Source organism: Mesocricetus auratus, unplaced genomic scaffold, assembly GCF_017639785.1.
Source record: "Mesocricetus auratus isolate SY011 unplaced genomic scaffold, BCM_Maur_2.0 Super-Scaffold_100006, whole genome shotgun sequence".
NCBI lineage: Eukaryota > Metazoa > Chordata > Mammalia > Rodentia > Cricetidae > Mesocricetus > Mesocricetus auratus.
The window spans coordinates 92,764,652-92,791,022 of NW_024429190.1; the positions used below are offsets into that span (position 1 = coordinate 92,764,652).

General features: G+C 37.1%; 1 protein-coding gene and 1 pseudogene across 7 annotated transcripts in view; one reads left to right on the forward strand and one right to left on the reverse strand.

Annotated features, from left to right (window-relative positions):
- Nrg3 (neuregulin 3) overlaps positions 1-26,371 on the forward strand; it is a 985,840-nt gene that overhangs the window by 25,205 nt on the left and 934,264 nt on the right. The gene's annotated exons all lie outside the window — the stretch shown is intronic.
- On the reverse strand, positions 14,955-16,415 carry LOC110342926 (annotated as a pseudogene).

Sequence of the window (26,371 nt, forward strand, 5' to 3'; positions counted from 1 at the left end):
TACCCTGTCTTTCATATTTTTGTTCATTTGTATTGTAGAAGCTCATGATAAGATGCCTATCTTGGTCACTGAGTACTTCCTTGATTGAAGGTAGGATAGAACATTGACAACTGGCCTCCAAAGAGATAGAACACTAGTCAGGTGACTGCAGCCATTACTTCTCTGGCTTTAAAATCTTTGACATAGTGGTTAACTTCTATCTTTCTAAAGGAATTCAATAGGAATGTTGCCAGGACAACTACACTATTGTAAGCATCTTCTAAATCTGTGTTCTGGAATTTACTCAGCACCGCAGCCAATTCCTGATAGAGTCCAGTGTGATAGGTGCTCTTATTTTCTCCACTTCACTGGAAGGAACCTGAAGTAGGAGTAGTGAAGTAGCTTGCCCAGTGTGTTCCCACTGGTGATAAAAAAGCCTCATTTTGTAACCAGATCACAATTTAAATGTCTTTCTTCTATTGCCTCCCTTGAACTGTTCACTTACATTCAAAAATAGCCCCAACGATATTTGACCTAAATATTCTATAGCACGCAGGAAATGGATTGGCTTACTGGAAAAAAAGAAAAAAGTAAAAAAGGTTTTGGTTTTCTTTTGGACTCAGCACCCTACCCTCCAGGCATGTGTTTACCACCTGCTGTGCAGGTGCAAGGCATGTAATTATATCTTAAAATGATTTCCAGATATGCTAGGAACAGTGATAGGACCAGCTGTGTTTCTCATAAAAGATTAGGCACAAGTCATATCAGTGCTTTTCCTCTATACTAACTCGTGAGTGCCCAAGCACAGGGTTAACGTGATAAAGGAAAACAAAATTAAATAAACTGGTGTAAACACAGCTCAACAGACTTCCAGAAGGGAGATAAATGTTGCATGGAGACACCCATTGAAGCCAAATCGCTGTCCTTAGTATTTCTGTTTGAATAATAGTGGCTATATTAGTTGAGAACCTGTATGTCACGTGGCCAGGAGTGCATGACTTCCAGCACTCCGCTAAACCCATCTGGAGAGCTCCAGCCAGGAGGGCTTGACTGCCTCATTAGCTGTCTGCAGAAGGCCTTGCTGAAGTAGTACAAATCAGTGTTGTCTCAGGGCAATGGTGCAGAGTGAAGGAAAACAAACACGCTCAACTGTTTGTGTTTTTCCATGTTAAAATCTAAAGATGGATGCAAAATTATTCAAGGATTCCAACAGAGAACTGAATCTCACTTTGAATAATGTCCACATTAGAAATCAATGCTACCGAGGAGATGCTAATGGTGAAGGACAACCTATTATCCATCTTTGATACTCCAGGATGCATCATCATAATTGTGGTTACGTGTTTGGCCATGCATTTGCATCCTACAGGAATCTGAGTGTGAGGGAAGTCTGGTGGGCTCCTAGATTAGTCACCCTTCCTTGTTTAAGTCACTGAGAGCAATGACTGCCAGTCTCTGCTTGATTTCAGTGACAAGACAGCTCACAGTTTCCTTCGATCTTCCTTCCAGTTTGCAGACATTGCTCAATATTTTAAAATCTCACATTCTTAATCCAGCCCTACCTTCAATGCATGCTTATACTCCCCTACTTGGAGCCAAAAGGGGAACTTGAAGTCATGCCAGCTGACCCCGGATCTTTTTATTCTCTAGACTAAACCAACAACTTCATCTAATTAATCTTCCTGGAGACTGGTCTTCGTGTTCCCTTACTGCATCTTGGTTGCTGTTTGGGTTAATAGAATAGCTGAGCACAAACTCTCAAGCCTTCCTTTCAAACAACTCAATTTTTGTCAAGTCATCTCTCTAGAGCCCAAATTTCCTCATCTGTAAGATCCTCATGTATCATTGTACACACCTAAGAAGGTTGTTCTACAAATACAGATTCTTTACCTTAAAACTCAGTGCCTAGAACAATCTGCTACTGAGAAGGCTGGAGCTCTTTTACTGTCAAGGTAGTCTTGATTTTTAAGTTCAGGACCAAGAATAGATCTCCAGACCAGGTTCCCTGTCGACTGTATCCACAGTATGCTCATTGCTTCCCCGAACTTAATATCTTTCAGGAATTTACCATCATGTACCACTTGTTAACTTTATCAAAGCAGAGCAATCATTCAGCCTGATCTCTTCCCTCAAAGTTCACACCATTCCTAAATGATCTCAGTTTTTATTTTTTTCTTCATTCATAAACCACTTTCCATTTTCCCCAGGTCAATGTGCTCTGTCACCATTCCCTTGTTGAAAGTCATCTGCCTTCTGAGGTCCCTGCAAACACTCCAGGATTCTTATTTCTCTAGGTCTTTGGAGCATGGTGTTTGCTGAAAAGGCTCTGGGTACCCAGATACATTCTTTCTGGGACCATAGTGCTGAGTTTAGATACTTGAGGTGTGTAAAGCTCTTTGATCAGCCCATTCTTTCCACAGTTTGGAATCACACAACAGTTTAGCAACAATATTGTCTTTCACATCTTCTATGGTAACTTAAGTAGCCCAAATGGAGGATAGAACAATGTCTTTGTGCAATTCAATGGGACATCACTCTTAGACTTTCATAATGGTTTTCAGCTCCTTCTGGAAGTTAAATGCAGTTTTCCAGTTATGGCTGTGTTCTTTTGTTGTTATTGTTATTGATGTCTTCCTCTCCCCTCTTCTTTTTTCTCTTTCTTCTTTGCATATAGCATTTTGTGGAGTGTATGTAAATATGGGTGGTGGTGGTGGGGGGTGGAGGATGTGCATGGTTTGGAAGCCCAGAGTTGATGACTGGTTTATCTCTACTTTATTTACCAAAGATCTCTTGAGATCCCATAGTTCAGAGACTATTCTAGATAGCCACATTGCCTCAGCCATATCCTGTCTCTGCCTTCCCAGTATTGGGCTTATAGGTCGCTGGCATACCTGATTGCCTTTCACATGGGTACTCAGCATATGAATTCTAGTCACTGAGATGTGGATACTGGTCGTTATATTTGTGCAGTATACACTTTATCCACTAAGTTGTGTCCCTAGTCCTTCCTCTGTTCTTGCAGGCCATTACTTCTGATGAAAAACTGTTGCCTTCTACAAAAGTTTGATTTTTGTTTTCTTGTCCCTTAAAAATATCTCACTTTAATCTAGCTTTTGTGGTGCACACCTTTAATCCCAGAAATTGCAAGGCAGAGGAAGGTGAATCTCTGTGAGTTCAAGGCTAGCCTGGTCTACAGAGCAAGTTCCAGGACACATTCTAAAGCAATACTGAAAAACCCTGTTGAAAAACAAAGCAAAACAAAAATCTCACTTTATTTATGACTAGGTTGCTACATTGTATGGCTTCTGCTCTTTTCCACATTGGAATTATATGTGACTGAATAACTGGTATACACCTTTCAGAAAGTCTAAAACTTTTGGGTCAGTTTTTCATTTATTAGAGAACAAAGACTTTTAATGTTTCCATAGATTATATTTTATGATTTGTGGTGGTTATCAGGTTTCTTTTACAGGCTTGCATGATCAGATGGATTTGTTTTGGAACAGCACTCTTAGTCATCCTCTGTATTTTAGTTATTCATCTAATAATGTGTAAATCACTCTTAATAATATACCTGCACCATAATCCTATAAGAAGAATCACATAGTTATTACAAGAGCCCAACTATAAGCTGGCATTGTGAAAACCCAAGGGCACTGCTGGGCATTCTTCATTGAGTGTGTTCTTCTCTTGCTGATGCTACCATAGTCACCAGTTCCACTGGAAAACAGTATTCCATTTTCAAACAGAAGGATCTGGACATGCAGTGAAATATTCATTTTCCATATGTTCAATCGCAAACTAAGTCACAATTGCAATTTTGGTGAAGAAAGTTACTGCTTTAGCAAACTGATACCACTGGGCATATCATGTTAACCAGAACAATGAAGAAGAGGCCTCTATTGAGAATTTAAAATTTGAGGAAGTTCCCAGTAAGCCTGGGTAGTATCTTCAAGAAATGTCTTCTTGATAGGGGTGAGAGAATATGGTTAGAACTTAACTAGGCATTGAGTCTAATCAAAGTTACTTGGCTTGCAATGAGGTTGATGAGTGAATGACAGCTGGGGAAGGCTGTAACTAGCTCAAGACATGAGTTATAGTGGGATGTTTGAATTGAAACTTTGAAAGATGAGAATGATTTGGAACCTTCCCAGCAGGCTAGCATTGATTTGGGTAGAAAATGGATGACTTAGGGCAGGAGTAGAAGCAAGAAAATGAGTGGCCATCAAAGTGGTCTTGGTAAAAGATGAATTTGCACAGATTAGGGTGAGTACAGAAGACATACACAGTTAAAGGTGGTATTCAAGGCAAAGGTTCCCTTGGAGCAGGCAGGCACTGAGAAAATCAACACTCCATAGAAGGTGTTTTGCTTCTATTTTTAACTTGTTTAAACTGTTTCTCAAGGAGAGAAACTAGTGCCACAGCAAAGACTTAGAGCTGGAATTTGGACCTATTAATTTTGAGGTACTGTAAGAGTTATAGTGTGATATGTGTTCCTACAAAAAGTGACATCATTCGAAGAGTTTTCCTGTTTATATTTTTCATCTGTTTCACATCTGACGTTTTATTATTGAGATTATATTACCTGCCTCCCTTCAAGCTCTTCTATATATCCTTCCTTGCTCTCTTTCAAATTCGTGGCCTTTTAAAAAATAATTGTTGTTATATGAATATATGTAATGCAAACATACATTCTTATTTATAAACTTCTCAGACTGTAGTAGTGGCACACAGACATTTGAAGTAAGCAGCAGCTTTCTAACTGGACTTAAGGAATCTATAAACCATTCCTAGTACTGGAAACCTAGCAAAATACCCTGTAATGGATACTCAAGGAAAATCTACAACCACCACTTTACTAAACTGTTATACCCCAAGCACATTCTAAGAGTTTGTCTTTATAACCACAGATAAGTGCATTTTAAATCAATTGTTTAAATGTTCCTAGTGCCTTCTTTAGAATGCAGAAGCTGCCTTTGATTTGACAGGGCTTAGATATTTGAGGTACTGTTTATTAGCATTCCAAGCAGTGCTTCCACAGGACCAAGTTGTTTCCTTATTCATGCATGATAAGAATTCTGTATCTTAGGAAACACCCTCCAAATCACTTGCATTGTTTATGAGTATACAGAGTTACTGGTATGGATGTGCCCCGTGTCAGTTACTTGTCTTGTTTCTGTGACCCAATACTGGAAAAATGAAAATTAAAACAAGGGGCTCACAATTTCAGGAGATACAGTTCCTCACTACAGGGAAAGCCTGGTATGAAGAGTAGGAGCCAGATGGTTGCTTGTATCCCCAGGCAGGAATCAGAGAACAGGGAATGCTCATGATTTGTTCACTTACTCCTTTTTATTCAGAGTAGGACCTTAGCCCATGGAATGGCACTGCTCACATTTAGGGTGGGTCTTCACACCTTAGTTAACCTAATCTAGGAAACTTCTCATTGACATGCACATAATTTTCTGCCTACGGTGATTCGAAAGCTCTTCCAAGGTGACAGTCATTAATAACCATCACCTTCCCCTTAGCAGTGGACAAGATACTATTTTTTTTCTCTCTGCTACCAACTAATGTCTTTCTTAGATTTTATCGCTTTGGCCTGGTCAGTACCTTCTTCTCCTAAGGTTTACAGATATTTCCATGAGCCAGTAAAGCAAGCCTCTTGATTGGTGTTCCGTCAAAGCTATTAAAACCAACCACACCTACCTGTGTGGCAAGTAGTCTTACAGAACTGATTGAGGCCCCAGGAAATCTGAGTTCTCATTCTGGTTTCGCTAGAAGCAGACTGGCTGGCTTTCTTCAAGTGTCTTTACTTCTTCTAAAGATGGCTGTTTACTTGTCCCATTCATGCTCTTGTTCGAGAGTCCATCTCATAGCACATATACTAGATTGTAGCAGAAATGCTTATTGCTTATTGATTCAAATTTGGCTGCAAACCTATGAGTGCTTCTTGGCCTGTGAGCTACTACACTGTAAGGAAGACTGGCTTGTTGGCAGTGCCTTAGGACTCCTGGAGAAATAAGGGAGGAAAAAGTTAACTGTAGCTATGGAGAGTCAGTAAAGCTGTTTTACTCTCTCTAGGAAGAAAGATGGAATCCATAATTATATGTTATGTTCTCAGATAGCAATAATATTTAAACATAAGGTACCCAACTTCTCACTCAAGTAGGAGAGAGGTAACCTTGGCAAACACACACACACACACACACACACACACACACACACACACACACACACACACACATGCACACTCACACAATTCTTTTCCTAGTTCAAATTCAATGTAATTTTCACTTCTTTATTATTATTATTATTATTATTATTATTATTATTATTATTTTGGTTTGTACGAGACAGGGTTTCTCTGTATTGATTTGGAGGCTGTCGGACCAACCCGGCCTCGAACTCACAGAGATCTGCCTGCCTCTGCCTCCCGAGTGCTGGGATTAAAGGCGTGCATGACCACCACCCGGCAATTTTCACTTCTTTGTTTTTGGTGTCTCGCTACTGTGTCCCAGTCTGACCTGGAACTCTTGGTCCTCCATTTACTTGGCTTGCCATACTTCTGGGTGGTTGTTTTGCTTTTTGTTTTTCAAGAGAGTGTTTCACTGTGTTGTGTAGCATGGCTGTCCTGGATCTCATTATGCAGACTAGGCTGGCCTTGAACTCATAGAGACCCACCTGCCTCTTCCTCCTGATTGATGAAATTAAAGTATGTGTCACCACTGACTGGTTTTGTTTGTTAAACTCTACATATCTGCCCTAACATTGTTCATTGGTCTGAAGCTGGGTGTCTTTCAATTTCCTTTAAAATCCACATTGAATGAGTAACCTTGGCACATTTGTGCACTAAGAATTGCTTATTCTGGTATTTATAAAAATTTCTGAACTATCTGGTGGACTGAATGAATCATTTATTTTTGCTCCTACAGGCCCTTTTCAATTACCATTTTTAAGGTCAAAATATACATAGTATCCTGCAGGGAGACATTGGAGGTGGTGGCAAGTGTTAAACTGAATGATTGACTGTCCCTTGCTTCATAATCTATGCTTGCTCTTCCCCCACTAGACAGCCAGTAAAATACTAGTTTTCCTGATTCCTAGCTTTAGCTTTCAGCAATCAGCAAAGACAAACCTCCCAAGGTTCAGTGATAAGCAAACATACCCTGGTTATTTTCATAGTGATAACAATATGGCCTTTGAAGACTGGAGTCTTGAGTAATTAGCAATGTTCAATGAAGACATAGCTCAGGAAATCAAGTCATTATTTATAAAGAAAAGAGACAGGCATAAGGGGTAACCTAGTGAAAGCATAAGACACTCGGCTTTGGGTGGTTTTAAAACTTCACTTAGTGCTAAGAATTCTTGTTGTCTCAAATGGAAATAGCAACTCCATCGCAGCTGTTTGGGAGCATGGAGTTGCAGATCTGACTGGACATGAATACCACAGATGCTACTTCCCCGCACAAGGAAACTGCTGAGAAGAATTATTGTGACAAGCTTTTTAAACTTAGTCCTTGTTCCTAAAACTTTGCCTTGAAATAAAACCAAGTCAGGCAAAATCTGTGTCAGCAGATATTATTTCCAGAAAAAAATACTTTTATCTAGTTACCGATATTATGATCCTCACTTCTGCCCTGGCAGTGTGGTTCAAACTAAACGCTTGAGCTTTAAGTCTTATTGCTATGTCTTGATCAGAAAAGCACTAGGAGGGATTTTGGCATTTGGCCAAATCATTGCTAATTCTGTCAATTAGCCAAAAGGAGAGTTCATTTACTTCTGAGCAAACAGCACATGACATTTTCAACCAAAGCACTAGTATAAAGTTTGCTATAGCAGAAACCATGGCAGGTCACCAGAAGTCACCCTTGTCCCCGATTCCCCTTAGACACCACCAGTCCGTAGAGACCAGCTCTTGGCTGAGAGATGCTTTCTGCTCCACTGGAAATGACCCCTCTCTGCAGACTCTTGTGGCAGGACCTGAGGAAGGGCTAGCCTGCCCAGCTTTATTGTGCTTTGATTGAAGAGATAGTTTGCACTTGTCCTTCTCTTGTGACAAGTAACTTGTTTCTTCAATGAGACTGTCAGGAAGACATTTCTTCCTGTGTTGCTTATTCTGAGTACACTTCTGGCTGAAACCATGCATTCTACCTCCAAACTTCCCTGTTCACCAAACACAAACAACACGAAAATAAGAAACCCTCCAGTTCTATAAAGGGCAATTCAACACAGTGAAGCTGAATTGCTTTGGACACCTAATGTTTAAAGAACCTGAACAGCACTGAACAACATTTTCCTAAAGGAAAAATCCTTGTCTTCTTAAAAAAGGATCATAACTACCTATTTTAGGATTGCTGTTATGCTTAGACAATGTACTCCGTAATATAGTAGGAATAAATGTTAATTACCAAAGATTACAAAGTGAAGGCAAGCAGAAGGAAAAAAAATGTACAAAATTATATTTAGTAAGAAACAAATTGGCTGTTAATATTTTGAGGTCATGAGTTCCAGATATGTTGTTTTTCTTATTTTCTCCATTGTTTCTGTTTTGTGTTTTATTCAGGCTTTGAATGAGGACATATGATGGCAAGGCTTGGAGGGACACATGTACTCTTTTGCATATGGAGTATTGTTTGTATTGATTGCTGTGGAAACTGCTTTATTTGTTCATGCAATGATGGGGCTAAGCAAAGAGAATATTTAGCAGTTGATGACCAGGGAAATGCTTTTTGACAAAAGGCCTTAATGCTGCAATACTGAGCTTGTGCTTTTTCGTTAGCCTAAGAATGCGGAAGGCCATTTATAGGTAAAACTGTTGGCAGGGTAGAGGACATTCTGTGGAAAGACAACTGAAGATCCCCTGCATCTTTTAGAACCTTGTGACTGAAGCTAAGGTGACCTTGCATGCTAAGATAGAAGGTTGGTAATAACCAGACCTTCAGGTCTTCTTTTTGGCTAGCTGAGCTCATTTAACTTGATATATTGTATCTGAACTCCCCTGGTCAATATTCTAAAGGCAGTTGAATGTGGTACTAAGAGCCTTGCAACAGAGTCAGATAAATCTGGTGTGTAAACTTATGCAAGCTAATTAATGTCTCCAAGGCTTAATTTCCAAATCTTTAAAGTAGAAATAATTGTACTTTCTACCAGAAGGGGCTGTAGGGAGGAAGGTCAGATAATATGTGGGAAGAAGTGTAGAAGAAGACACCACCTTTAATCAGTTTTATGGTTGGATTTATTCAAGGAACATTGATGGAGTAACCAAGGGCTTACTAAAGAAAGGTTAATTTAGCAGAGGCTGTAATGGAGCTTCAAATAAAAAGCAGTGGAATCTGCAATTCTCTTGTATCCCATCTTTGGAATAATGAGCTGAGGTGTGCCATTGACCAGCACCTTCATGCAGATCTAAGTGCTATTATAGTCCTATTGTTTATGATCTTAAGGTGGAGATGAGGCTATTCTTACTCTTTCTCACCTAGTCTCACTTAGTAAGTCTTTCCTGAATCTTAAGGAGGAATGGTCAGCAAATGCACAAAGGCCACTGCGCTTTGCTTTTCTAGGACAGATACCCCCAGCCTTTGTTTTTCTAGGACAGATACAACAATTCCTCCAATTTCAATGCATGTAACTTTAAAAGATGTTTAAACTGTATTGTCACTTTTAGGAAAGGAGGTTCAAAAATCTGTGAGATATGATGATTCCATTAAATGAATTGCATGTGCCTGAGGCTTCTGTGGCCAGTGGTCTAGCTAAGTAGTGTCCTGGGTAGCCTCTGTAGGGCTTGACTTCTAATATGACACACTAGCTGCCACAGGTATCAAATATCACCTGAGTGTGCATTTCAGTAGTTATTGACAAATTCCTGGTAGTTGTTTTATGTTCATTGAATAATAAGAAATTTTAATTAATTACTCTTGTTTATATTTTCATAATGGACATGTATTACTTTTGTAATGAAAACATTTTTGGACACTTAAAATTTTATCTTAATTGTTTTCATGCTCATTTTCTACCACTTTATATCATTCTTGTTTAACATTTCTCTTCCCACAGATCATGCCCACATGTTCTGTCAGAAATTTAATAGTAAAATCATTGGAAATAGGGAGGCCTCACAGTGAATGCAGAGGTTGTTCAAAAGCATGTAGATTGCTTTCTAGAGATGTGAATTTGATTCTTCCTTTGGTTATTTACTAGGTATAAAGTCTGGGTTTACCACCTCATGCACAAAATGAGAGTAACAGTGCCTCCCGTAAGCAATTTGTAGGTTATCTTGTGATTCAAAGTAAGTATGAAAATAAAGTATGAGCACAAATACTCACACCTGATTTTTATTATGATTCATTATTGTTATATCCTGCAAAGGCCCCAGTTTTGTTTTTATTGAAGGTCTTATGGGCAAGTGTCTTACACTGGAGTAATTTATATTTTATTAAAACAGTCTCATCCTTTCCCTTTGAATATTAGCTAATAAAATTTATGAATTTTTTTGTGGCAGCACCGGGATATATGTTGTCTAGCTCCTCCATAAAAAGGTCATTTCATGTATTAAGTATCAGTCAGTCCTGAGACTATTTGCTTTTCTATCCTCCACTTCCAAGGGCCTATTGTCTGCTAGATGTACTTGGTATTTAGTGTTGAATATTAAACATCTTTACTAATGACTGCTCCTGGCTTGGAGAGACTAGGTTCTACAAGCTGACACAAGCAGAGACTGTCTTCTTGGTTGTACAAAAGATTAATGTAAGTTTTGATCAATTAGAACATTTTTAAAGGTTCTTTATGGTAGTCAATCCACCTTTATATACATTTTAGCTATATATTTCCGCAATAAAACAACAAAAAAACACAAATGATACGTCTGGTTATAGTCTGTGTTCAGCTGTGGGTTGTTTTATCTTTTATAACTCCTCGGAAATGTGCACATGCTTGGCATTATTGAACATAGAGTGTTTATTGATCACCATCAGCAATCAGGATAAAAAACGACAAGCCAGCTTTTATCTAGGATTAAGTCTTAGGAAACCTGGAGTTGTCCAGTGATCCCTGGGAGCTCTTGGGAGTCTCCCCACTGGGACTGTAGCTTCACTTTCTCTGGCGGTGTGGGAGAACCTCATGATGACCCTCACAATGCCTCTGAACTCTGGTGAGCCACAAGTCAGGGGAGCTTAATGAATCTAGGAAATGCATATTTCTTGTCTCCCAGAACAAGGAGCTCTTGTCTTTCCAGCAAGGTAAGCAATTGCATACATTAGTAGACCATGAGCCATATGTACATTACATGGGCAAGTTTTTTTTTCAGCAATTTATCTAGCATATATAGTCATATATAAATATATATATAAATAATAAGTGTGATTAGAATACTTTATATTTTCTGAGAGTTCAGTATTCAGTCTAGCTTTAATTTAGATTGGGGGTTTATCTAAATTCAGGTTTACCACATGGCAAGTGTCCTCTTGCCTCCTGTCCTAGTAGTCCTGGACAGTAGAAGTCTACTGTATTCTAGTTTGCTCCATAGAAGAAATTGTTTCTTTTCTCCTTAGTAAATGCTTAGTGAACATCTAATGTTTTCACCATTTTTTTCAGCTATGTGATCATATAGTCTGAATTTTGAAGAAAAGCAAGAAACCTAATAATCAGTAGTATAAAGGAAGTGAAACTTAAGAGATAAATGTACGTATCATACTATCACACCAAAATAACAGATATGAATTTCAAATATCAGAGGTGGAGCTTTGAAATGATCCAACTTCTAATTCCTGGCTGCATGGAATAAAAGGATTGGCATAGTTGTGTCATAAGTAACATCACAAAGATTTGACAGTCACCGTATAAAGAAAAAAGGCTCCTGGAAAAAAAATCAATGAATTCAAGGAACTTCCACAAAAGCGAGAGTGTGCCATTTGGAAGACAGGCACAGAAAAATAAAATGACTATGAGCAAATACTTTGGTCTAGGGGCAGGTCATGCCAGCCACCGTCCTTGGTTTGTATTTGTATTTAGTCAACTCATTTTCGGGTGTCTCCTGACTTTCTTGGCAACAATGTATTACCTTTCTGTTGAGTAGTGTCTGCTCATGGTATTCTGTGCTCTACTAAATTTTCAAATTCAATTTTCATAAACATTCTCAAAGTGGAGATTATGAACATCTTCATTTAATGGATGATAGAATTTGAAATGTAGTACTATTAAGAATATGGATGCTGACCAATGCTGACATTTCCTGGAGGAATCTAAAACTTTGGCAGAATTTTGGCCCATCCCAAAACTTATATTTTTAGTTTGTACTGCTTTCCTAATTAGATAATATAATAGCTAAAAATATAAATAACTGGCCACAGATTGTAAACATATCCTGGTTAATGGAGAGCTTGATAATATGTTGTCTGATTTTTGCCAGGTTAGATTGAAATTAAATTATTAAGTACACTTAAATCATTTAACTTGTTCAAGAACCAATTCAGATCCACTCTTCGTTAAGAGTTTCCTACTTCAAGACCCTCATTTGAAATTCATATCTCCTTTCCCCGATCTCCATAAACAGTTTACACATCTCATGGTACATAATAACCTCCTATGATTATAACTATCAATGAGCATGTTTTATCTGGCTTTTCTCCACAACCACTACTTCTGTCTTCAGAAAAAAGTAGCTACTGCATGGGCTATTTCCTTGTGTCATATAAATAAGCTAAATGATTTGATGGATAGTTAGGGGAATGATGGATGGCAGAAGGAAAGAAAATACCTTTGTGCACTTTAAAATAAGAGAACCATTTGCATTAATTACATTGAGAATTGATTTTGGGTAACATCCTTTAATTATGAAGGCAACCATGCACAGCTATTTGAGAGGGGGAAATGACATGGACAATTGAAATGATCACCTGGTTGAGGTGTAAAGTTTCCAGCTCCCAGGGCACAGGATTACCATCATCTACCATGTGTAGTTTGTCTAGGATTTCACAGAAGCAGCTTCATGCATTTTTAGAAAACAACTTTTCCCAGAACTCTCTTCAAGCTGTATCTTGGCAAGAACAAAACTGAGAGCACTGGGCATTGTAGAAACCAATTCTTATCAGCTGTAGGGAGGATAATACATTTCCATAACTGATGTTTAAGAAAACATTGGGCATGTTTACTGTTTTGTTTTTTGAATGTGTTTTAGAGAAAAGTTGCCTAGGCATGGACACTGAGTTCAAAAGGAAAACTATGGGTTGATGATGAAAGAGAGATTTGAACTGGAATATCTGTGACTTTTGTCATCTGGGTACATCCGAGTTTACATTTGCTGTATTTAGAATGCTTCTTGATAGTGAGGTCAAGGTGTAAAGTTTTCCAATGTCAATTTGAAGGACTGTGGCCCCTCACCCTCTGATGCTCACTTTAGTTTGGGTGTTGATATTATTCGGTTGTGTTTTCCTTCTATCATAAAAGCAGAGGAAACACTAATGTAACTTGTGACAGCATATCAGGATCCTCATATCAAGTACTCTCTAATATGTAGTGATATATTATTTATGATTTATTAAACCTTGCCTGAATATTCAGAAAACAAAGTCAACCACAAGATATAAAAGCCAGGCACACACCTTTAATCTCAGCAGCCAGAAGCTAAGAAATGGTAGTGGTATACACCTTTAATCCTAGGATTTAGGATTAAGAGGTAGTTGGATCTCTGTGAGTCCAATGTCACCCAGATCTGCACAAGAGTGAATCGGTGGAAAAGAAAATTAATTGTAGCTCACACATTTAATCCCCACATTAGGGAAGTATATAAGGCAGAAGCAAGGCCTCAGTATAGGCATTCATTCTATAGCCATGCTGAGGAGAGGTTACAGTCTGAGGCTTGGTGACAGCTTCTGGAGACAGGATCAGCCCTTTCAGCTTGAGGTAGAAGTGAGAGCTAGTTACCAGCTTCTTTCCTATTCTGATATTCAACTTGAAGTTTGAACTCCAGTATCTGTCTCTGGGTCTTTTATTTATTCATGTTACACTAATATATTTTGGATTACATGCAAAAGACATATAAGACACCACCCACATTAATCCTGTTTTCTTGATTTTTCTGCTTGTAAATGGTTTTCCCCAGGCATTGCCTTAACAGTGAATGATTTATGTAAAGGTGTCCCATCTTAATCACCATGTTCCTTGTAAGAGGGGTGTATAACTCCTCTCTTTGGTTTTGTTATTTGTTATTTGCAAAAAATAACTCATATTTTCATCAAAGAGGCATCTGTGGAATCACGGTTGGGATCAGCTGAGGAACTGTCTGGAAAAAATTTAGCCAAAATCTTCAAGTGAAGAAGGCTCTCTAGGAAACATGGTGTGCCACAGGCATGAGGAAAAATGTGGACTTGGGCATAGGGTAAAATACAGGGGTCAAAGTCTAGTCTTGTGTGTGTCAATATACAGGTTCTCTAGGAACATTTATTGGAGGCACTTTCCTTCCTTGTTAGTATGTTTATAGCATTTTTGTTTAGAATGTATTTGCTATAAAAGTGTAGATTTACTTCTACTCCTGTTCCATCTGTCCATATGCTGGCTCTCTTCTGCCAGTACCATGCTGGTATAACTACTATCACCTTTTATTGAGAATAGTGATGGTTCTAGACTGGTTATTTTATCCTGAGAATTCTTTGGCTATTCTAGATATTTTTTTGTTTTCATTAAAAGCTACAGGATTGTTTTATTCTAGGTTTATAAAGAACATCTTTAGTACTTTTTTATGATTGAAGTGTCAGATTTTTAAAAGCAAGAGAAGATAATTCATGTTAGCTTTGCTGAACAGTAAGTAAAACTCATCTACACCAGAATGACATGTTTAATAATAAAACGTTAAACAACCACACAAGTCAAAGCTCCAAGAAACCAAAAACAGGATTTGTATTAAGGGCACAGAGACGCTCTGTGGCAGACACCACCTTCACTGGTGTGTTCTCTACTGATAAGATAGAGATAGGCTGGGTTCCACATGGTTGAAGGGTGGCAGCACAGTCACACAGAAAAACAGCACACTGGCTAGGATCCCAGGTCCCACTGCAGAGCTGACTGTGCATAGGACGCACATGTATGAGGGTGAGTAGTGAGATAGACAGTATTCAAAAGTTACTCTGCCCTGTGTATTTTCAAATATGTTGGGGAAAGTTTGGGCTTTGTCTTTTATTTTATTATTTTAAATTTTATATATTTTATTTAATTTTTAAATAGCAAGGTCACTGGAACTCATGCATGCTGGAAAAAACCTCATGCAGAGTTAGATAAGATGTCTAAGCCATCTTATTCAGACATACACAAAGCAGCTTTATTTGAGGTTTCAGTTCCCCTCTTCAGTTTGAATGGGGGATATTAGGGAGCCTTTTGTATGTCAAGGTGCAGGAAGCAGAGATCTTCTTCCCCTCCTACCTACGTTTACCTGCTAGAAGAAAAAATTAGATAAGTGGAAATGATTATCATATGTATTTTCCTTTTGAATGTACACAATTTAACAATGACAATCACCAAACAAAACCAAGATAGCTGTTTCTCCCTGTAATTGGCAAATAAAGCCAAGAGGACATTGCCTGCAAGTGGGAGGTCATCCAAGTGGAGATGTGGAGGCTCTTTTCCTGTATTACTCTTTTTTTTTTAATGTAGGTTTTCTAAAGCACTATCTAAGGGCATATATCCACACAGCTCATTTAACTCAAATCTGCCATCTCCCTTTGTTCATCCTCACCTGAGGATGAGCTCTCTTAAAGCACTAATGTAGGCACAAGGAACTCCTGGACCAGCAGGCTGTGATCTGTAGTCTTGTTTTCTATGGACTGACACTCTGCTTCTGACCTTTTGGGATCTTTTAGCTTTATGAAAAGGAACTGAGGATTCTGGAGAGCCTGGTGGCTGCTTTATGTGTTGGCTGTGGCTGTGGATTGTCTGACTGTAAGAGTGTTTGTGTGCTGCCTTGTATTGTGAGAGGTCTCCAGTTGCTTCCTTGCTGTCTGATCATGCTGCTGCTAGAGGTGCATTTACATGTGCAGTTGTTGCATCTGAGAGGTGGAAGAAGCCAAGCAATTAAGCTGTCTCACTGCAGAAACTCTCACTCCTCATAACTGAGATAACAGTTGGCTGTGGTACCCTTGGCTTCTCTACTGTGTGGAGAGTATAAACTCTGAACAGAAGAGCTCCACCTGTAGAACTGCCAATAAAGTGCCTGCTTAACCCATGAGCATGAGCTCTTTCTAATTCCCAACCAGGATGAAACACTCCAAGTACATTCAAACATCCTTAAATTCATCTAAATATCTATGGGATCTGTGTTCAAGGGTCAGATAAGATGCAAAGTCATCTTTGACTTGATTAGGATTGCCTCCAGGTAATGCTGAACAAGTCACTTCTGTTGATGTTTCTGCATGCACAGAAATAACAGGTTCTTGGAGAGATGCTTCTGTTTAGGCTGCTCTACACAGAAAGCTTCCCCTCCAGAATACAATGCAAAATCCACCCTTGCATCAGGTAGTAAGTTGTACACCTTGTTGTTGCCTCACTTTCATAAGAACATACAAAAAGATTGTAATCAGATCAAATTAAACAAGTGATCTTGAAAATTTTCATTTAAATATGAATCACAATTGACACCTTTATGTCAGGACATCCTAGTCCTGACATAGGTGGCACTGCCCCTCCTTGGCTTCTGGCTGCAATGTGCCACCCCAGTGGGCTTCCTATACTGTCTAGGTTTTGTCATAAGGCAGGGTTGGCAAGGAGGAGGGCAAACCATCTTTAGTATTTTCACAATACTTTCATGGTGCCTATAAACCCTTTGGAAAACACAGAAATTTTAACAGTGTTAATGTTTCTAATCCATGATTATGGGAGACCTTTCATTTCTTCGAGACCTTGTGAATTTCTTTTATTGTTGCTTTGTAATTTTCATGGTAGAGGTGTCTTACTTCCTTGGTAAATTTATCCTTAGATTGGTTTTTAGTGGTTGTGAATGAGATCATAACCGCTAAAGATGATTTCTTTCTCTGTATTTGTTATTGACGTATAAAAATCAAACCCACCACCTACAAAAAGTTATTCAAAGTAGATGAAAGACATATATGTAAGGCCAGAAACTAGGAAATTACTAAATGAAATCATATGATAAAAATTCAAATCATCAGTAGAGACAATGTTTTTGTTTGTTTTTGTAAGATGCCAAAAGCATAAATAACCAAAGCAAAAGAAAGTTATTGTACTTGGCAGAAGAAACAGTCAACAAAATGAAAGGATAGTCTACAATTGGGAGGCTGTTTTTCTCAAATACTTTTTCTGACAATTAACACATACTAATAATATATAAATAACAGCAATAAAAGCCAGATAATCCAGTCACGAATGGACAAGTGATCTGAAAAGACATCGCCCAAAAGAAGATACTCAGAAGGCCAACATATTTATGAAAAAAAGCTCAGTTTTATTGTCTTCTGCAGTGTCAAGATGCAAATTAAAACACAAAGAGATATGAGCTCCCTCAGTTAGAATATCTGTTCTCCAAAAAGACAAACAATAACTGATGCAAACAGGCATGCAGAAAACAGGGAACCTTTACACATTATTGTTGAGAATATGGATTAGTGTAGCCATTGCGAGACTTAGAAAAGTTCCTGCAAAAACTAAAAGTAGAACTATTTCATGATTCAACTATCCCATATATGAGCCTTCATTCAGAGGAAATGAAATCTTGATAATAAAAAAGATGCCTGTTTCAAATGTTTCTGCTGCATTAATCGCAATTCACCACTCACAGAGCAGGGATACTGCATCAGGTTCATTCATGGCTAAATGAGAGAAGAAAACATGGTATGTACTGAGTAGAATATTATTCATATGCATAAAATAATGCTATCCTATAATTCATATCCAAGTGGATGGAACTGCAAGACACCATGCTAAATTACAGAAGGAAAGAAAGTATATATTATCCTATGTTATATGTGGATGCTAAATGTCTATCGGAATATAGAATAGTGATTACTAAAACTTGGAAAGTGTGGGAGGAAAAGGAAAGAGGCAGTTTGATAATGAGGACCCAAACAGAAGGAATTCAATTTTGTTTTGTGTAGCTTAGTGGAGGAGCTATGATTCACCATAACATATTCAATATTTAATGGAAAACTATAGAAAAACACAATGCTTCCAAACATAAAATAATGATAAGGAGATGGAAATGTAGCCCTTATTTGTTCAGGAGATAGTGAATATGGATATCAAAACTTCACAGTGTCTTTGCTAATGTGTATAATTACTACATATTAATCTATACTTACAAAATTACTTACTTGGAAAGCCTGGCTGGTTGATTATTGCACACTGTATCAAATTAAGTGCATACCATATTAGAAACTTAAAGTAGTGTTAGTCAGATATTTTCATCATCATCATCAAATTTGATATTGCTTCATATGATTTATATCTGATTTTGAGTAAAAACACACTGTGAGCTTCTATGTATGGGTATATGATAGATGAAGTATATACCTTCAAATGTATGTGACTCATTGCTTTATACAGATTTTGCTAATTATTGACATACCACATGCCTCCAAATTGAGGTAAGGTGAGATGTGATGTTGAAGAAATTTAAAATGTCAAAACCAAGACTACTAAAAGCCTGAAAAGCTAGTCCACCAAAGTCCCACAAAATGATCTAGAGATACCACCAAAGAATTCTGTTTGAGGGCCAAATATAAAAGTCAAGCTAGGCAAAGGTAGCAGTAACTGGCATGGATGATGCAGGCCAGAGGAGCCTACCTTGATTCTCTTCTGCTTTGGAAAGATTTTCTGTTTTTGTAGGGTTTTATTATTTACCAGTTCCTCTTTCACCTTTACCCCTCCCCAAACACCATTATAGGAAAATTAAATAACAATAAACTAGCATTTTAAGACAGGCCACCATACAGAATGAGAAACAAGCCCTAGGTGACAATGGGATTGACTATGTTAGAACTGAGAGGAAGCTAAGGTAGACATGCATCTTTAAGGAAGGGGAATTTGGATTCTGTTTTACTGAGTTAGGCATGGACTACCCCAGGGAAAGGAGGGTTTCATGAGAGATAGTCTCTTGATTGCTCTCCAGCTATCCCCTATTATCACAGCAGACAAGGTAAACTCTTAAAGTTACTGCCCTCACCTCCAGCACCCTGCAACAGAAAAGATCAAGAGGAAAACTCCTTGAAGTTGGTTCTGTTTCTGTAGCAACTTTTACATTCATTCTTGGCCCTGGCACCCTATTCTCAGCTCATTCAATGTGGAAGACGTCTTGCCTTCTAATCTTATTCCACCAATCTTTGGATCAGAGCACATCCAGGCTTAACAAGTAGAACTACCAATCTTTAAAAAACTAAAGTCTTTGGCATTATTTATTTCTAGACTTTTGTTACTTTTCTCCCCAAATATCACTTCCTTCTTTAATTTGGAAGTTTATTTGGAATTTTAATTTAATATGTAATAAAATGAAATTCAATGGTTCTATATCTATTCCAAGCCAAGAGTGCTTGGAATAGATTATTATTTTACATTTACTTCCACATTTTAATACATACATTATATATGTAACATTAAATATCATCATATATATTTCATAAGACAGGATTATCTATCCATAGTGTTCTTTATTCAATTCATAGTTAATGAACACTTTCCTTATTGTATATATACTACAATAACAAATATTTAATCTTTGAATGAATAGAAATTTTTTCTATTCATATCCTTGCATTCATTTCTGTATGTGTATTACTAGTGTCTTATAAATTAATATGTGTATGATGCACTGTGACTAACCCTTTTTATACAATGACAATAACTTTTAGAGTAATTTCTTCCATAAAGTTTTCTGGTTTAATTATATGTACATCACTAATGGTTCAATTTATATCCAAATTACCCTGAGAATAGTATTACCTATGTCATAGGTAATCAATAGATGGGAATGTTTGAATACACCAGTTCCTAGACTCTGCTAAGCTAGTGTCAATACTTACTACAACAAACAAGCAGGGAATAAATGAGTGCCTTTCTACTCTGATAAGAGGGAAATAGAATTCCATTACATCATCAGTCTAATTTCCACTAAGCTTTATTTTTCTTATGTTTAACTTTTTTGTTATTCATTTATTTATGTTTTATTACTTATGCTTTGTGACCTACTATTGACCTGTGATGTTTTGGAATTATTTGACCTTATTATCTAATTTGAGATTGTTTCCAGTGCATATTGATAATGGCAACTCCAGCTTTGCCATAAATGACATACAGCTTCAAGTTCTCTTGGTATTAGTTTTTTCCCTCTCATAAGAAATCTTGTTAATTATCATGAGTTGTGGCTTACATTATTTTTGTTACTGCATTTTTTATATTTAAGTATTAATGTCTCCCAAAGTATTTTTGGAGATGTAGTGTTTAATGTATAATTTTGATTCTTTACATGCATCTGGTCTGTTGCATTTTCTACTTATATATTATTAGTAATGTCATGGTTAGCTATAACTCTTGACTTAATAAGATCTAGAATCCTTTGGAAAGAAAGCCTATTTTATCCTCTTAATTACAGTAGGAGTTTGACTTTTAGAGATCATCATTAAAAATCATACCTCTGACCATATCACTGACCTATGTGTGACTACTGTACTGAACTTCCTCAACCAAACAGAATCTCTTATATGGAAAGTTGACTGTCTTTATATGCTGAGCCCCACCCTCTTGTGGACCCTCAGTTATTTGTGTTCTCCACCTGTTTGTCTCTATCCTGGGTGACAGATTCCTAAAAGCACTCAGCTTCTCCCAGATACCAGATATCCACATAATCTTTCTTTCTTCAAGACTTTCTCTAACTCTCCTCTGTTTCTATATTCTATCCTTCTCTGTCATGTGACATTTGACTCAGACTGTGACACTATATTTATGACACTAAATTAGGTTTTTATATTTGTGAAACCACCTTGTTATTTTCTTCAGATGCAGTGTAAGCAGACTCCCTGGCACCCAGGAGTCACAAGGAGAATATTTATAGGGTGTGTGTGTGTGCTATCAAAGGGGCTGTACGCCAGCAGTTTCATTGTATGTCTCAAACCCTGAGTAGAAGTGCTAATTACTGTTGAATGGATGCTGAGTACATGCAGAATGCATGATAATCTTGCACTAAAGCCTGTTGGAACCCAGTAGAATTTATGGAGAAATGTAGTAGGAGGTAACTTAGGGTCATATCATCATTTAGTATGTGAGAGGGAATAAGGAGGTCTGGGAATGGGAGTAGCACACCGAGGGCATCATTAGTAGTTGTGTGGCTAGTGTAAGCTACCACTCCTAGCATACTATCAATATACATATTTTCTAATTCATATTTAAAAGAAATGCTTGTTTCAAGGTAACAGATACTACGTTTGGATCATATCTATATCAATTCATCATCATATGTTTTAGTGTTGTTTTTTAAATGATGACAATAATTTAAATAATTTAGAAAGATACTGATCTGAATTCCCAAGCTGTATATAGGATATTTGCCAAACAAGATAGGGTTTTCCTCTTTCCTTCCTGAGGTGAACTACTAGTGGTTTTCTTGTGAATTCTATTTAGTGCTTTGCAGAATCCCTTCGGAGGTTTAGTTACCTCTTTTAATTTTCTGAGAAAGGGTCTCTCTATGTAACCATGACTGTTCTGGAACTTGCCATGTATAGCAGGCTCACCTCAAACTCAAGCGAAACCTGTCTGCTTCTGCTTCCTGAGTTCTGGGATTAAAGACCTGTGTCACTATGTTCAGCAATCTACCCAGAAGCAGTTTGAGCAGTAGAAGCACGAGAAATGTCCCTTCTATGGGCTTCTTTTAGATAGCATGTAGATAAATTATAAAATCTTTTCATCATTCTTTTGTCAGTCTTTGAACCATAATTCCAAGTTCATTATTTCAGCTAAGTCTCTAAACTTCTTTATCATTTTTAACACTTGTTCCAGTTTTCTATAAAAATTTACATGGATCACAGTTGTTCTGTCAGTCAAGGAAGTTAGCCAGAGTCCGTATGACACATAATTGTATTTAACTAAGTATATTCAATAGTTACTATTTTGAATTTGACCTACAAAGGATCTAATGACATTTAATGACACTCGTATATTTTAGGAAAGTCTAAAGAGAATAAAGATGTTTCAAATTTTATCTGGCTTCTTTTCAGTCTTGTATTGGGTGGATTTGGTTTGTAGCTATTTTGAGAAGTTTACAATTTAGCCACTGTTAATGTTTTTTTTTATTGTTGTTGTTTTTTTGTCCTGAAAGTGTCTATAAGAAGCCACCCCCAAGCAGGTGTGCTTAGTTAATTGGTATTACCATTTATATTGGAAAATATCAAAATGGCTAGTGATATAGGGGAGATACATAAGTTTGTCTTAAGAAGTATCCAGTTACTTGGGCTATACAATCTAGAGTGAAACATTATGTAAAGGGATACAGAAACAAAAATGGAAGCCACCTTTATCTAGTTTAATAAACACATGGATGTTATATTATTAAACTGTTTGGCCAATAGCTAGGGCTTCTTACTGGCTACCTCTCTCTTAATTATTAACCCATTTCTATTAATCTAAGTATTTCCACGTGCTTTTTGCTTACCCAGTAATGCCCCAATGTTATTCCTTCTGCCTCTACATGGCATCTCTCTGGCGACTCCTTTCTGCCTTCCACTCCCCGGCCTTCCCCTGGGCTTGTAGCCTGCCTAAGCTTCCTGACTGGCTGCTGGCCAATAAGTGTTTTATTCACCAACCAAAAAGAGAAACGCATCTACAAAAATATATCCCCCATCAGGAACCCCACTTAGAAATTGGAATTATAATATATGAAAATGTTTAAAAGTAGGAATACACATGGGAGTAAACAGTAAATGGTTAGAGATTTATATTTGATTCTGAATAATTTGATTACAATATCATATTCCAGTGAAAAATTCAAGAGCCAACATACTGAAGTTGTTCATGTAAATAGAAAGTGCAAATTCTAATTAACTGTCCTGTTCTTTTCTGGGAAAGGTATTATCTCTTGTCATTTCAAGGGTGTAATGGAAAAGTACCTCCTAGATTTGAATTAGCTGGGTAATTCTTGACTTTGGTCAAGCCTTTAAACTGGTGGGAACTTTAATGGATATTAATTAGTGTGAAAGCTTTTTATTCTTGGAGGGACCTTTCTTTGTGAAAAAGAGAAATCTATCTTGATTGACAGATGGATCCCTCTGTTTCATGTTTTATTGTTTTTGAAGAAAGGGGCTTTGATTTCCTGCCAGGGAGCTTTCATAAAAGGACCTGGGCATGCTGAACCCTGATTAAACATCAGGGAGATGTGATGGTTCTTTTATGTAGCTCTCTCCTGAATGGTGAGAAAGCCAAAATTACAGTGACTGTCAGAGAGGTATCTGCAGAAGAACCATATTCAGCTACAGGAAAAATTGACACAGTAAAGGCAACAGGAAGATTTGGGTGCAAGTACTGTTCCTTATAATTCTATGAATATTTAAAGAACATCTATAAGAGCAAGGATCAGACAACTGCTTCAAAACACAGAATACCAAATTCCTTCCTATATCGCTGTTGAGTATTGACCTACATAACTGAGGCCTTTTTATAAAATAGATTTTTACTTTCATTAATGGATCACATGAACATTGACAGATACGAGTGAATTATATGATATAGTAAGTAAATAATTTAACATCTCATTTTGTCTAAGAGTTATTGTTTGCTTTCAAAATTTTCCATGAGGCATTCCTATTCATTCATTGTGTCTTCCAGGATTAATCATGAAATTAAATTCATAAGTAAACAAAATAAATTGGTTTCAAAGTATATGACAAGTGGGATCCTGAAAATTGCAGAGGCTCAAGTATAATCATTACATGTAACCAGGCTCTGCCTTCTACCAGGCATGTGGCCTTGAGTGCTAATTGTACTTACCTGGCAGGAATTTTGAGGACACAGTGGGACAATGAGAAGGAACATCTGACATGCTCTGGATCTTAAAGTATTCTGGGGCAACCATGTTGTGATATAATATCCCAAAATAGAAATAACTAAAGACAATGCAATTTATTCCAGAGTCATTATCCTTATTCTTTGACAAAGAGAGAAAAGTACATTATTGGAGAATTTGGGGTCATTTACAGTTCTTTTTGTGGAGTAATGAAGAGAAAACCTTGATCCTTTATGTGAGCTTAATTTCACCCAGAATATAAGTCATGAAAAAAAGAATTTCTTACAAACAGAATTGTCATTTATCCATTTTTGTTTCACTTGTGTGTGGACTGAACAATAATATTCTATTTGCTGAATTTCCATATTTCACATAAAGGATAGTGATCAGAGTCTCTATCTCTACATCTAAAGATTTAAAGGCATGTGTATTAAAATTAGTACATGATCTTCAAATAAGCAATTGTTGCTATCAAAATGAATATGTACTATGAATATTTAATGTATGTGTTAACTGTTCTGATCACCTTACATTCTAAAAATGAGATATTTTGATTGCCTAACTGTTGAGAAACAAACATACTTTTAGAATATGTAGTACTGACTTAGTTTTGTATTTTAGTCCTTATTGGATGTTTCTTTTGTCATGGAAAGACTGTTTTAGAACAGCTTTATATTGGTAGGAAAATGATCAGGAAATATAATTTTTCATCTAGTAGCCCCTCTCTTATACTTCTAAATTCAGAAGCCACTACCCTGTCTGTACAACTGTGCATTTCCTAAAATATTGGAGTCTCACATTATGCACACTTTTCAGCTTTGTTTATTTTGCTTAGCAATTTGTTTCTAAAGTTCTGGTGTACCTTTTTATGACTTGTTTTCAATGCTTTATAATATTTCATTAGATGGATATATCACAAAATTTAAAAGCAGACACCTTGGATCATTAAGTTTTTAGGTAGTTATGAATAAATCAGTCATACACATTCATAGGAATGTTTGCATATATATATATATATATATATATGTCCCTAAATTTTAAGCCATCTGAGTAGACACTCTAAAGCAAAAATGCTGTTTTAGTTGGTAATAGCATGTTTAATACCCGTGACAAACTACTTTCCAAAAGGCTGGCCACACAACCACTTACCAGTTTGTAGTGATTTTAGTGTTTGTGATTTCAACTATTGATTTAATGTGTGCGTATCTGTGATTTAGTGCTTGTGCATGATGTTTGCCAATGTGTTTGTATTAGGTTGAGATAGTGAGTGAGTTTGTGTGTGTGTGTGTGTGTTTTACATTTTACCTATAGTATCAGCAACATAAAGCATACACTTTTATCATTTATTTACTAATAAAAATATGTATGGGTGTTTCACCTGTGTAGATATCTGTGCACCATGTGGTACATGCAGTTCCTACAAAGGCCAGAAAGATTAAGTTCCCTCCAACTGAAGTTGCAGAGAGTTGTGGGCCTCCATGTAGGTGCTGGGAAATGAACCAACTTCCTCTGCAAGAGTAGTAAGTGCTCCTCACTGCTGAAATATCTCTCCCACCTTTGATGTAACTGTTTTGTTCACTGTATCCCAAGTCTCCAGAAATTATGTGACAGTTACATGTACCATAGGGAGTGCTCAGTAAGTACCTGTGAGTCATGGAAAGTACGATTAAATATCTTTAGTACTGAATGACTCAAATGCTAAAGGTGTAAGCATTTTTTATAAGGTTTAGGAGGCAGCTATATTTGCAGTTTTGCTTTCTATGGTCTTACCCTCTACAGTTTTAATGATGTGTGGTCAACCATGCTTCAAAATTGTCAACTGGAATATTTCAGAAGCAATTCATGTCTTAAAATTTGCACTGCCTGCTGACATCTCTAAAAACTTAAGGTTTGAAACTTCTTTTTCTCTTGTCTGCCCAAGGCATAAACATTGCTTCTTAGCCCCAAGCATCCCTCATGCTATCATAAAGACTGCTATGATATCAGGGTGCTGGTGTTCCAAACTCATCTCATTTCATAACAAACCCTAAGTTCAAAGTCATGATATAGAAAACCCAGAGAATCTATAAGAGTCATGAACTATTTCTGTTAAAGGAAAAGGCGAAAGTTCTGAATAATAACAAGAAACCTTAGGTTTTCTGTTGAGATTTGTGGTAAGAATGAACCATCTATCAATAGAAAGAAAAGTATGTGTTGAATTTACTGTTAGATCTCCAACTGAAAGTGGTAACATGGTGTTTGTTGTCTAAATTTAAAGTGGAAGAGGCTTAAAGTACTGTACAAGGAAACTTGAGTTTCTTTGAACACTTGAGCTTGAATTCCTCAGATGATGGCCACTAAACATTTACTACAAATGAGGTAAAAAATAGCTATCAGGAAGGTCCTAATAGCTTTATTGTTCACCATATT